Source organism: Dromiciops gliroides, chromosome 3 (genome assembly GCF_019393635.1).
Source record: "Dromiciops gliroides isolate mDroGli1 chromosome 3, mDroGli1.pri, whole genome shotgun sequence".
Lineage (NCBI taxonomy): Eukaryota > Metazoa > Chordata > Mammalia > Microbiotheria > Microbiotheriidae > Dromiciops > Dromiciops gliroides.
In genome coordinates this window covers 492,526,640-492,538,545 of record NC_057863.1, presented here as the reverse complement: position 1 = coordinate 492,538,545, position 11,906 = coordinate 492,526,640, and the positions used below count along the sequence as shown (strand labels likewise).

General features: G+C 38.2%; 1 pseudogene; it reads left to right on the top strand.

The window, feature by feature from the left end:
* Positions 1 to 571: 571 nt before the first annotated feature.
* LOC122747821 overlaps positions 572 to 11,906 on the top strand; it is a 94,475-nt pseudogene continuing 83,140 nt past the window's right edge.

The following is an 11,906-nucleotide window of genomic DNA, read 5'->3' as shown; positions in this document are numbered from 1 at the left end:
TTGAGGATGAATGCGAAATGGCTAATTTTCCCCCAAGAGGGGGAAATTAGGGAAGAGAGGGTGAAATAAGGGATCAGACCTCTCTTCTGGTTAGATGGTGGATGGTAATAGATGCCAGCTCAATCCTTATTTTGTTTCTATTTTATTTACCAAGGAAAACTGCCTTTATTTTGACAAAGAAAACACTAAAATGGACAATAGCAAATTGATACTCTTGAAGAGAGGGAGGAAATAGCAATGGGTTACCTATTTGTCCTTGATGAGTTAAAAACAACAGGTTGAGACAGCATTCTAGGGTTGTGAAAGAACTGGCAGACATTATTGCTGGGCAAATGTCAGCCATCTTTTGAAAGATCAATTAGTACCATAGAATTGAGGAAGGGCAAATGTCCTGACTTTTAAAAACATATATAATAAAGTCTGAAAGCATCAAACCAATGAACTTGACTTCTCTTATTAAATGGATTAAAAAAAAACTTGTAGAAAAGGAAGCAATGATTGCAAAGTGCCAGCATGTCATCTGTCAGAATCAGCAAGCATTTATTAAGCATGTACCAGTGAGTAGGCCATTATGGCTGCATTTCAGAATGCAAAGAGGAGGACAATAAAGTGTAAAAAGAATGGAAAGGTAAGAAAGGACCAAATTGTGAAGAATATTAAGTGTCAAAAATATGAGTTTAAGTTTGATCCTTGGGGCAATAGGGAACCACTTGAGTTTGTTGAGTCCAGTGGATGACATGATAAGATATTGTGCTTTTGGAAAAAAAAACCTGCAGCTATATGAAATATGGATTGGATTAGTGAGAGATTAGGAAGATCAAATAGCAGGGTATTGTAGTAGTTTAGGTGAGAGGTGATGAAGAGCTAAACTAGGGCTGTAGCTATGTGAATGAGAAGACAAAGGTGGGGTTTGGGCAGGATGTTGTTGATAGAGAAATTTTAAGATCTGACAACTGAATTTTTAAGTGTGTTGAAGGAAGTAAAGAGTCACTGACATGAACCTGAGTGACTGGAAGGATGGTAATAGTAAATGATAGTAACTTCTTTGATGGTAATTGGAAAGTTTGGAAAATGGGTGGGTTTAAGGAGAAAGATTATGGTTTTATTTGCGACATGCTGAGTTTGAAATGACTGCAGACATCTAGTTTGAAATGTTCACTAGGCAGTCAGTGATAAATTACTGGGAATCAGGAGAGATATTAGAACTGGATGATTGGTCATCTGCTTAGAGGTGATGGATAAGTGTAGATGAGGTCACTGAAAGAGACAGAGACAGAGAGAAACACACATACAGAGACACAGAGAGAGAGGGAGTTGGGGGGGAGGGAGTGAGTGAGTGAGGGAGAGAGAGAGAGAGATAGACAGACAGACAGACAGACAGACACAAGAGGGCCTCAGGACAGAGCTTGAGTGTACAACCCACAGGTTAGTAGATGTGATGTGGATGAAGATCTAGCAAAGGAGACTGAGGAAGAGGAGTAAGACAGTTAGGAGAACCAGGAGAGAGCAATGTCTTGAAAACCCAGAGAGAAGAGTTTATTCTGGATGAGAAGGTGATCAATGGTGTACAATGCAATAGAGAATAATTTTGAGAGGAATGAGGAATAGGGAAAGGCATAGGAGATTGTGATAATATAAAGTTATTCTTGATCATGGAAAGAGAACACTTAAAGCTAAATCAAGGTTGTGACCTTCTTTGGGTATAGCTGAGGATAGATTCAGACCTCTATCCACTATACTAAACTATACTTAAACTCTTTCCACTCGTGGCCCCTTTTCACTTAAGAAATTTTTTCATGACCCTGGGTATATAGGTATATAAAATAGGTATACATAACCATTTACTGTTGCCAAATTTTTCACAAACCCCACATTCAATTCTGTGACCCCATATGGGGTCTTGACCTACAGTTTAAAAAACTAGGAACTATACTACCTAGATGCCTTGAATAAGGCATTGATGATTTGGAGAATGTCCCAATATGTTGTAGCCTACTTGCTCAAGTTTTATTTAAATTTTTCTTCAATGTTCATTAGAGATATTGGCCTAGTTTTCTTTCTTTGACTTGTCTCTCCCTTATTTAAGTATCAAGACCATATTTGTATCATTGAAAGAGATTGGAAGGGTGCCTTCTTTTCTTATTATTGCAGATATTTTATATAGTGTTGCAATTAATTATTTTTTGAATATCTGATACCTGTTGTTGTTTTTTCCCTTTGGGAGTTCATTTTTAGCTTGTTCAATTTATTTTTCTGAAATTGCATTTTTAAGTAGTTTGTTTCTTTTTTTGTTAATATGAGTAGTTTACTTTTTTACATCTATTTTACATCTCTTATACACTATTTTACACCTATTTCCTCTAAGATAATAGTTTTGTTAGCATGTAATTAGAAAAAATAGATTTTCGGGGCAGCTAGGTGGCACAGTGGATAGAGGATCAGCCCTGGATTCAGGAGGACCTGAGTTCAAATCTGGCCTCAGAAACTTGACACTTACTAGCTGTGTGACCCTGGGTAAGTCACTTAACCCTCATTGCCCTGCAAAAAACCAAACCAAACCAAACAAAAAAGAAAAAATAGATTTTCATAATTTTCTTTTCTTTTCAATTGTTTTAAGTTTCTCTTTTTCATTTTTGTTAAGAGCAATTTAGTTTTCTCCTTTAAAAGATTAAATTGGCTGTTTACCTATTTTATTAGTCTCCCAAAACTCAATTCCTAATTTTATTCTTTTTTTGCTTTCTATTTTGTTAATTTCTTCTTTAATTTTCATTATTTATACTTTGTTATTTAGTTGGATACTTTTGTTTTTTATTGTTCATGATTTTAAAATTGCATGCCCAACTCATTTCTTCATTCTTTCTTTTTTGATGAAAGTGTTTAGAGAAATAACATTTCCCTTCAGAACTGCTTTACCTTCATCCCATAAGTTTTGATATTGTTTCATTTTCATTTTCCTTAATGACATTTTCTATTATTTCTATAATTTGTTCCTTGAAGCACTAGTTCTTTACAATTATGTTATTTAGTCACCAATTACTTTTTAGTTTTTTCTTTAAGGACCCTTTATTGAATATAATTTTTATTTAATTATAATCGTTAATGGATGTATTTAGTGTTTCTGCTTTTCTATATTTTTGCCCCTGTAATATATGCTCAATTTTTGTAAAGGTGCCATGTACAGTTCAGTAAGTTCCCAAGAGCTATCATCTCTAATTTTTCTAAAGTTCTATTCATGTTCTTAACTTTTTTCTTTTTTCTTAAAGTTATATTTTCTAGGTCTGAAAAAGGTACATTATTGCTAAAAAAGGTACTGCTATTGTAGTTTTATGATCTACTTCTCCCACAAATTCAATTAACTTTTTTTTTTTAGTGAGGCAATTGGGGTTAAGTGACTTGCCCAGGGTCACACAGCTAGTAGGTCTTAAGTGTCTGAGGCCAGATTTGAACCCAGGTACTCCTGACTCCAGGGCCGGTGCTCTACCCACTGCGCCACCTATCTGCCCCTCAATTAACTTTTTCTTTAAGTTTTTAGATGTTTTGTTATTAGGCACACACACAGATATAAAGTGTTGACATTGATTTATCTTTAATGCTTTTAAACATAGTATAGCTTCCCTGCTTATCTTTTTTCCTTATCTATATTTGCTGTAGCTTTATCTGAAATCATGATTGCTACACCTGTTTTTGAGTTCAGTTAAAGCATAAAGCAGCTAGGTGGTACAGGAGGCAATTAGGTGTAGAAGTGGGTAGAACACTGGGTTTAGAATCAGGAAGACTCATCATCCTAAGTTCAAATCTGGCCTCAGACACCTGCAACCCTCAGCAAGTCACTTATCCCTGTTTTCCTCAGTTTCCTCATCTGTAAAATGAACTACAGAAGGAAAACCACTCCAGTATCTCTGCCAAGAAAACCCTAAATAGAACAACTGAATAACAACAAAAAGCATAATGGATTTTACTTCAGCTCTTCATTTAATTCTGTGTAAATCTTTGGGTTTCTAGTGTGTTTCTTGCAAACAACATTTAATTGGACCTGATTTTCTACTCCATTCTGCACAACTCTTTCATTTCTGAGTGAATGAATTCACAGTTATGATTGCCATTTGTGTATTTCCTTCTATTATGTCCTCATATAAATCTTCCCTTCTTTGTTCTTACCTCCCTCTTTACCAATAAAAAGATGGTAGAAGAGAGAGTTTGCCTGATCCTTTTGATCTTATGAGGAAAAGAGCTTGCTCTTTGTTTCAGCTCTTCTCTTCTTCTTAGCTCACCCTGATCCAGGTTTTTACCTTTCTTCCTTTCCTTTTAATCCCCTCTTTTATGATTTTGCCTCTGACATTTGAGTTTATTTGGCTTATGACTGTTCCCTTAACTATTCTGTCCTTCTTAGTGTCCTCTTGACCCCCTTTCCCACTGTTCCTGTCCTTTCTTATTTCCATTTTGAGTTTATGTATTTCTATAACAAAATCTCTTTCTCTCTGTGTATAATTATGTCTAATCTTCCTTTATCTGATCCAGATGAAATTGAGATTCGTGGGATGCCTATTTCCTCTACCCTTTCCTCCATGACCATGTACTCTTCATTTTATGTACTTCTATTACGACAATGATTTCTGTCCTTTATTCTTGTCTTCCCCAATATAATCTCCTGTCCCTCCCTTTTTTTGCCTTTTTCTAAAACCATTAAAACAGGCTCTCAAACACACACAGATCTTCTGTTATTTTACTCTTTCTCTATGATCCTTAAAATATTAGGATTCCGACAGAAAAATTTCCCTTATCTCCTTATTGATGTGAACATTTCATCCCAACATATTTCCTTTCAATTAAACAAATGTGTAACCTTTTTATTTGTTTGTTTCTCTCCGGCTGTGTGATTCCAAATGTCTGCTGGCTTTTTCATCATAAATGCCCCTTAACTTCTGGGCTCAGGGTCTATTTCCCTGCTAGGTTCTCACCCTAGGCTTCAGGGACCATTCTAGAAGGATTTTACCTGGGGCCTCTCTACTGCAGCTGACCTTGGGCTGCTTTCTGGCTGGGCTCCAGCATTGTAGGTCCTAGCTAAGATTTTGTTTGGCTCAGACAGGAAATGCTATGATGGTCCTGCCCACCAGAGCTGAAGTTACTTTTCCCTGCCTCGGCTCTGGCTAGGCATTTAGTTTAGGCTGGGATAATCACATTGGATCTACCCAGAATGGCTTGTAATCACTCTCGCTCTGCTCAGTTATTGCAGTGGCCATCCTTGGGAAGACTCTGATTGGGCTGGGTTTTTCCCCTGCTGAGCTCAGTCAGGGCAAGCCAGAGCCCTTCAGAAGGCTCCAGGGGCTGACTGTTTCCATCCTTGCTTGATCTCTGCAGGACTTAGGGGTCCCTCTGTGGATTTATGGGTTGAGTGGGGAATCTAAAAGGTAATTTAAAAAATTTCTTAGTAAAATGACACATTTCTAAGGGCAGATGGAGTGTTTATGGTATATCTGGGATCTTCTGCATCCTAGAATGAACCATCTTCCCACAGTCCTCTGGCCTATATCTCAATGGGCTTCCCCAGCTCTCTACAAAAATAAGGCTAACAAGGACATTAAACATAGTATAGGATTTTTAGAAGACAGTAGAGATCAGGGAACCTCATAGGCCTAATTATTGAATTGCATTGTGAGTGGACTCATGGCCTCATTGAAAGTTTAAGGTTCAGCACCTCTCAGCCTTTGGTGGGTTGGTATGGTCACTTCATTCCAGCATCTGTAACTCTGATTATGGTCTTCTGCAGTATCTTATCTCAGCACTGCTCATCTGTACCTTGGTCCTGGTACTCCTTGGCATTCATCCAACAGCCCGCCAGCATCCCTAACCCGTTTTTCTTGAAGTAACTCCAACACAGAAGGTACTCCCTGGGCTTTCTATGTATGTGCCTGCTTTCTTCTCTGTTTTCACAGAGGAGGGGTCAAGGCTGCCGGTTCATTTCTGTGTGAATTGGGAGGGTTGGACCTGACTCTTTACGTTATTTCTGGAGCCCTTTGGGCCTGAGTCTTCCTGGCTCATGTCTGATATAGAAATAATATTAAGTTGTAAGGAAAAGCATGCTTTAGGCAAGCACCCACTGTGAATGTTTATAACTCTAAGGCATCAAGTATACAATCAAATATAGCATTCTGTTAGTACTGGCCATTTGTAGACTGGCTGTAGGAGTTCGGCTGAAACAGAAAGCAGTGATATTTTATAGTAAGGACCCAGAATCTGGTGAGAGCTTGTATTTCTGCATATATCGTATTGTGGTATTCAATACCATGCTCCTCTAACTTTCTATATGGCTTTTTCTGTAAGCTCAGAATTCCAAGAGGGTATCTTGTGGAGAGTAGGGTCTCTGGTTTTGTTTGCTGTGTGAATAGAATGAGGGTGAAGTTACACCCTGTACTGTCACTCTGAATCAGCTGATAACAATAAGGTTTGATCCTAGGCTCGTATAGGGTATGGATTTGATTCATCTTAAGTGAGATGTTTCCTGCCTTCAAGGCATTAGGAAATAGGAATAAATTGGTGTGAGTCTAATTGAGGAAGATCTTTTTTGGGGGTTTAACTGAATAAGAAAGGGATAGGCATTTTTAAAAATTATTACTCTGGGAGGCCACATGTACTCACCTATGTCATAGCACCACAGATCTAGAGTTGAAAAGGACCTTAGATGACATGTAGTCCAGTACCTTCCTATGATAGAGGAGGAAACTGGATAGGGGAAGTTATTGCTTAAGGTCATGTAGGGAATGAGTGTGAGGCAGGATTTGAACTCAGGTACTCTTCCTCTGAACTAAGGAATTCTTGGCTAATAGAGGAAGAAAATTCCTTCTGCTACCACAATGTTCTCACTTTAAATTTTAATTCAGGAGGTTCATAAATTTCCTTTCCAATTCCAGGCTTAATTGGCATGATCAGATCTTCAATCTATACTGGAGGAAGCAATTGGGACTGCAGGCTGAGGGTCTGGCCTTCAAGCTGGGAGGATCCAACTTCCAGATCTTGGGGGGCTCCATTCACTACTTTAGAGTACCCAAGGGATACTGGAAGGATAGCTTGATGAAGCTGAAGGCCTGTGGCTTAAACACCCTGACTACGTAAGTACCTTCCCAAGCCCTACCACTCATTATTTACCGAGGACCCCTCTCTTTTTGTACAGGAAGAGTCCCATGTCTGATGTGTTTTACAGATGCTTCTCCCTTTTTAGGGATTCCATATTAGTGACCAATGGTTGAATTAGGTGTTATCTTTTACATACACTAACAGCTGTATGCTTTTGGGATCATTGAGAACTCATAACCCTAAACTTTTTTTTTTTTAATTTTTTAGTGAGGCAATTGGGGTTAAGTGACTTGCCCAGGGTCACATAGCTAGTAAGTGTTAAGTGTCTGAGGCCGGACTTGAACTCAGGTACTCCTGACTCCAGGGCCGGTGCTCTATCCACTGCACCACCTAGCTGCCCCGAACCCTAAACTTAAAAAAAAAATTTTGCAGGGCAATGAGGGTTAAGTGACTTGCCCAGGGTCACACAGCTAGTAAGTGTCAAATGTCCGAGACCAGATTTGAACTCAGGTACTCCTGAATCCAGGGCTGGTGCTTTATCCACTCTGCCACCTAGCTGCCCCCTAACCCTAAACTTATTAACAGTTTTTTTCCATAATATTTAATTTTTCCCAATTACATGTAAAGACAATTTCTAACATTCATTTAAAAAAATTTGAGTCTCCAATTTTCTCCCTCACTCCTTTCCTCCCCCCTCCCTAAGATATAGGTCATATTCCATATTAGTAGTTGTGAAAGAAGAAACAGGCCAAAAGAAAAAAAACAACAACACACACACAAGTGAAAAAGTGTATGCTTTGATCTGCATTCAGACTCCATCAGTTCTTTCTCTAGAGACAAATAGCATTTTTTCATCATGAGTCCTTTGGAACTGTCTTGGATCATTGTATTGCTGAGAATAGCTAAGTAATTCAGAGCTGATCAATGAATAATATTGCTGTTATGGTGTATAAAGTTCCAGTTATGCTCACTTCACTTTTTGCACCTCTTCTTGCACATTTCCCCAGATTTTTCTGAAATTAGCCTGCTCGTCATTTCTTATAGCACAATAGTATTCCATTACAATTGTATACTACAACTGGTTCAGCTATTCCCCAATTGATGAGCATTTCCTCATTTTCCAATTTGTTGCCAGCACAAAAAGAGATGCTATAAATATTTTTGTACAAATAGGTCCTTTTCCCTTTTTAAAAAATATCTCTTTGAGAAACAGATCTAGTAGTGTACTACCCTGAACTTCTATCATTTTGTTGGTTTCCTGTTCTGACCAGGTTTCTGGACTGTGTGCTGGTGGATAGGGGGAGTTGAAGGGAAATAGAGAGGGAGGGAGAAAGATGTTTTCTGTCTAAGAAAGCATCCAGGCTACTGGGGAAAAAAAATTATGCCTTCAAAGAGTTCTCAGTCTAAATGAAAGACAGACTTAGAAGGGGGGAAGGAAGTAAGCATTTAATAAGTGCGCATTATATGCCACACACTGTGCTAAGTGCTTTACCAATATTATCTCATCTGGTCCTTAGAGAATATGGTGTTGAATTAGGTGTGACTGGCTTTTCTCTTGAAGTAATGTGACTGCTTTGCTGACAAACATGCAAAACCACGTTATTTTCTTCAAAGGTATCACCACATACAGGCTACATATTTATTTATTTTGATGATACCATAATTGTTCAAAATATATTTGGAATTATGCTTTTCAAATTGCCTTCAGAACCTGTGACATATTCTTTTGGCTATTCTTGGTTGTAGCAAATATTTGTAATTTAAGATTGTTTTTTTTTAAATTTTAGAATCAGCTGTAAGTCATTTAGAGCCAGGTGTGGTAAATAAACAATATGCTATAGAACAGTGCTATCAAACTCAATAGAAACGGGCTGCATATTGATGTAGAAAACCACAAATTAACATTATCTATGTTTTAGTGTATTTTAATTTATTTTTGTTAAACATTTCCCAATTACATTTTAATCTCGTTCAGCACACATGGGGTTTTGTAGGCCAGAGGTGGGAGTCTGACAACTCTGGTGTGGAAAACTGAATTTGGAATCCAAAGGCCTGGGTTCAAATGTGCTCTTTACTAGTTGTGTGACCTTGGGCAAATTATGTCCCTTTTCTGGATGTCGGTCTCCTCATCTGTAAAGGGCTTGTACTAGAACTCTAAAGCCAGTGGTTCTCTCCCCTCCACCATATGCTTCTTAGGTGGGTGATGAAGCTGGGAAATACCCATTTAGGTAAGTAATAATTTGCTTTCCAGGTCTCAGAGAGCTGAGCAAGAAGTCAATTTAGATGACTGACCTGGAAGCAATAGAAGGGAAATGTCAGATCAGGCTTAGATTCCCATAGACTACAATGAAGATGGGCAAGCAGAGTGCAGAGGATTGTGGATGACAGCTCTACCTGCCTCCCGCCTCCTCCCCCATTCTATAGACGTAGAATTTGAACAAAGTTGATATACATGCCCAGACTGAGAAGAGGAACCTAAAAGCAAGAAGAAACCAAAGCTTCAAAGCTTGCAGATTGTGGCAAATTCTAAATTTACTTGGCCAGAGCCTGGAGGAGATGGCCTTGAACCGTTATCTCTGAGGGAGGATCAGAGACCTGGTGGAGGTGCTTATGATAAACTTCCAGCACACAAAGCCTCTAACAAAGGGAAGAAGGCTTAATTATTTATGTAGCTGTAAATACATGTGTGCTTGCATGTATGTATTTTATAGTTAGTGATATTAATTCATTTACATTCTTTGGGGAGAAAAACGACACTTGTGGTTTCAAAATTCTAAGAAGTAAACATATTGCATCCCAAGAAAAGTTTCCTGAAGAGCTCTGGAGGGCACAGTATTCCAATCAGGCAGCTGATTTTTCTGAGGTACAAAAATACATAAAGATCTGTAAAGCTCCCTCAGTAACCTCAGGGCAAAAGTGCCCTGCACAGAGCGAGAGATGCATTTCATTGGGTCTGAGAGCTCTTGAGGGGTAGTGGAGAAGCCCAGTCCCTCCAGGTGGCTGCTCAGCTAGCCCCAAATCATCCACCTAGGAAGGAGGCTGTTGTTACCTACACAATCAGTGACCACCTACCCCAGAAGGTCATAGAAACCACATACCAGACACTGCAAAATGGACTCTGGCGGGCATGGTTTAATGAGCCCTACAACAGAACAGAATCATACTGGTCCTTTAAATACTCTCAGCAGTTTGCAGCTGCACACTCTTGTTGCCTTCCCTGGACTTTCAAGCCATGTGTCCCTAGAATCTTAAACTTTGTAAACTGAATTATTTACCCTTTCATCTATTTCTGTGGCACATCCCACTTTTATATATGTAATATACAGTTGTCCCCACACGTAGCAAGGGGTGTCATGTGTGACTCAAAGGAGGCAAGAATGGATATCTCTAGCATCTCCTCCTCACATCCTTCTCCAAGGGAGACTAATTCCTACCAGGAGGGGAAGTAGGAGGTCGGGGCTGGAAGTTGGCTGCCACTCTGCTTTCTTCAGAGAGAAGGGAAGCTGGTCTAGAATTATATCTCTCTACTTCCTTAAAAATTTTTAGCCATGGGGATATAGTTTTTAGGTTCAAGCTAAATTTCTGATCACTATTTCTTTTTTAAAAATACTATTTTATTTTATTTTTCCCCAATTACATGTAAAGAAAGTTTTCAGCATTCATTTTTGTAAGATTTTGAGTTCCAAAGTTTTCTTCCTCCCTTTTTTCCTTTTCCCCTCATGAAGCCAGCAAGCAATCTAATATAGCTTATATATTACAATCATGTTAAACATATTTTCACATTAGTCATGTTGTGAGAGAAGAATCAGAACAAAAGGGAAAAAACCACAAGAGATAATAAACAAACAACAACAACAACAACAACAAAAGTGAAAATATTATGCATCAATCTGAATTCAGACTCCATAGTTCTTTTTCTGCATGTGGAGAGCATTTTCCATCATGAGTCTTTTGGCATTGTCTTGGATCATTGTATTTCTGAAAAGAGCTAAGTCTATCAGAGTTGATCATCATACAATGTTGTTGTTACTGTGTACAATGTTCTCTTGGTTCTGCTCATTTTACTCAGTATCAGTTCATGTAAGTCTTTCCAGGTTTTTCTGAAATCTGGCTACTCATCATTTCTTACAGCACAATAGTATTCCATTACATTCATATTATTCAACTTGTTTAGGTGTTCCCCAATTGATGGGCATCCCCTCAATTTCCAATTCTTTGTCAACACAAAAAGAGCAGCTATAAATATTTTTGTATATGTGGGTTCTTTTCCCTTTTTTATGATCTCTTTGGGATATAGGCCTAATTGCTGGGTCAAAGGGTATGCATAGTTTTATAGCCTTTTGGGCATGGTTCCAAATTGTTCTTTAGAATGGTTGGATCAGTTCACAACTCTACCAACAATGCGTTAGTTTTCCAATTTTCCCACATCTCCAAAACTAATCATTTTCTTTTTTTGTCATATTAGCCAATTGGATAGGTTTGAGGTGGTACCTTAGAGTGGTTTAATTTCCATCAGTAGTGATTGAAAACATTTTTTTTTTTCATATGGTTGTATATAGCTTTAATTTTTTTATCTGAAAACTGCCTACTCATATCCTTGGACCATTTCTCAACTGGAGAATGACTTGTTGTTTTAAAAATTTGATTCAGTTCTCTATATATTTTAGAAATTAGATCTTTATTAAAGTTCTTCATTAAAATCCTGTGGGCTACAGGAATAATGGAGTGACCAGAACTTGAGCTAATATACGTAATATAACCTATTTAAAAAGCTAAAAATGCGAAACCATAAGGAGATGAGCAAGAAGAGAAGGCCTCCTTTTGCTACACTATGC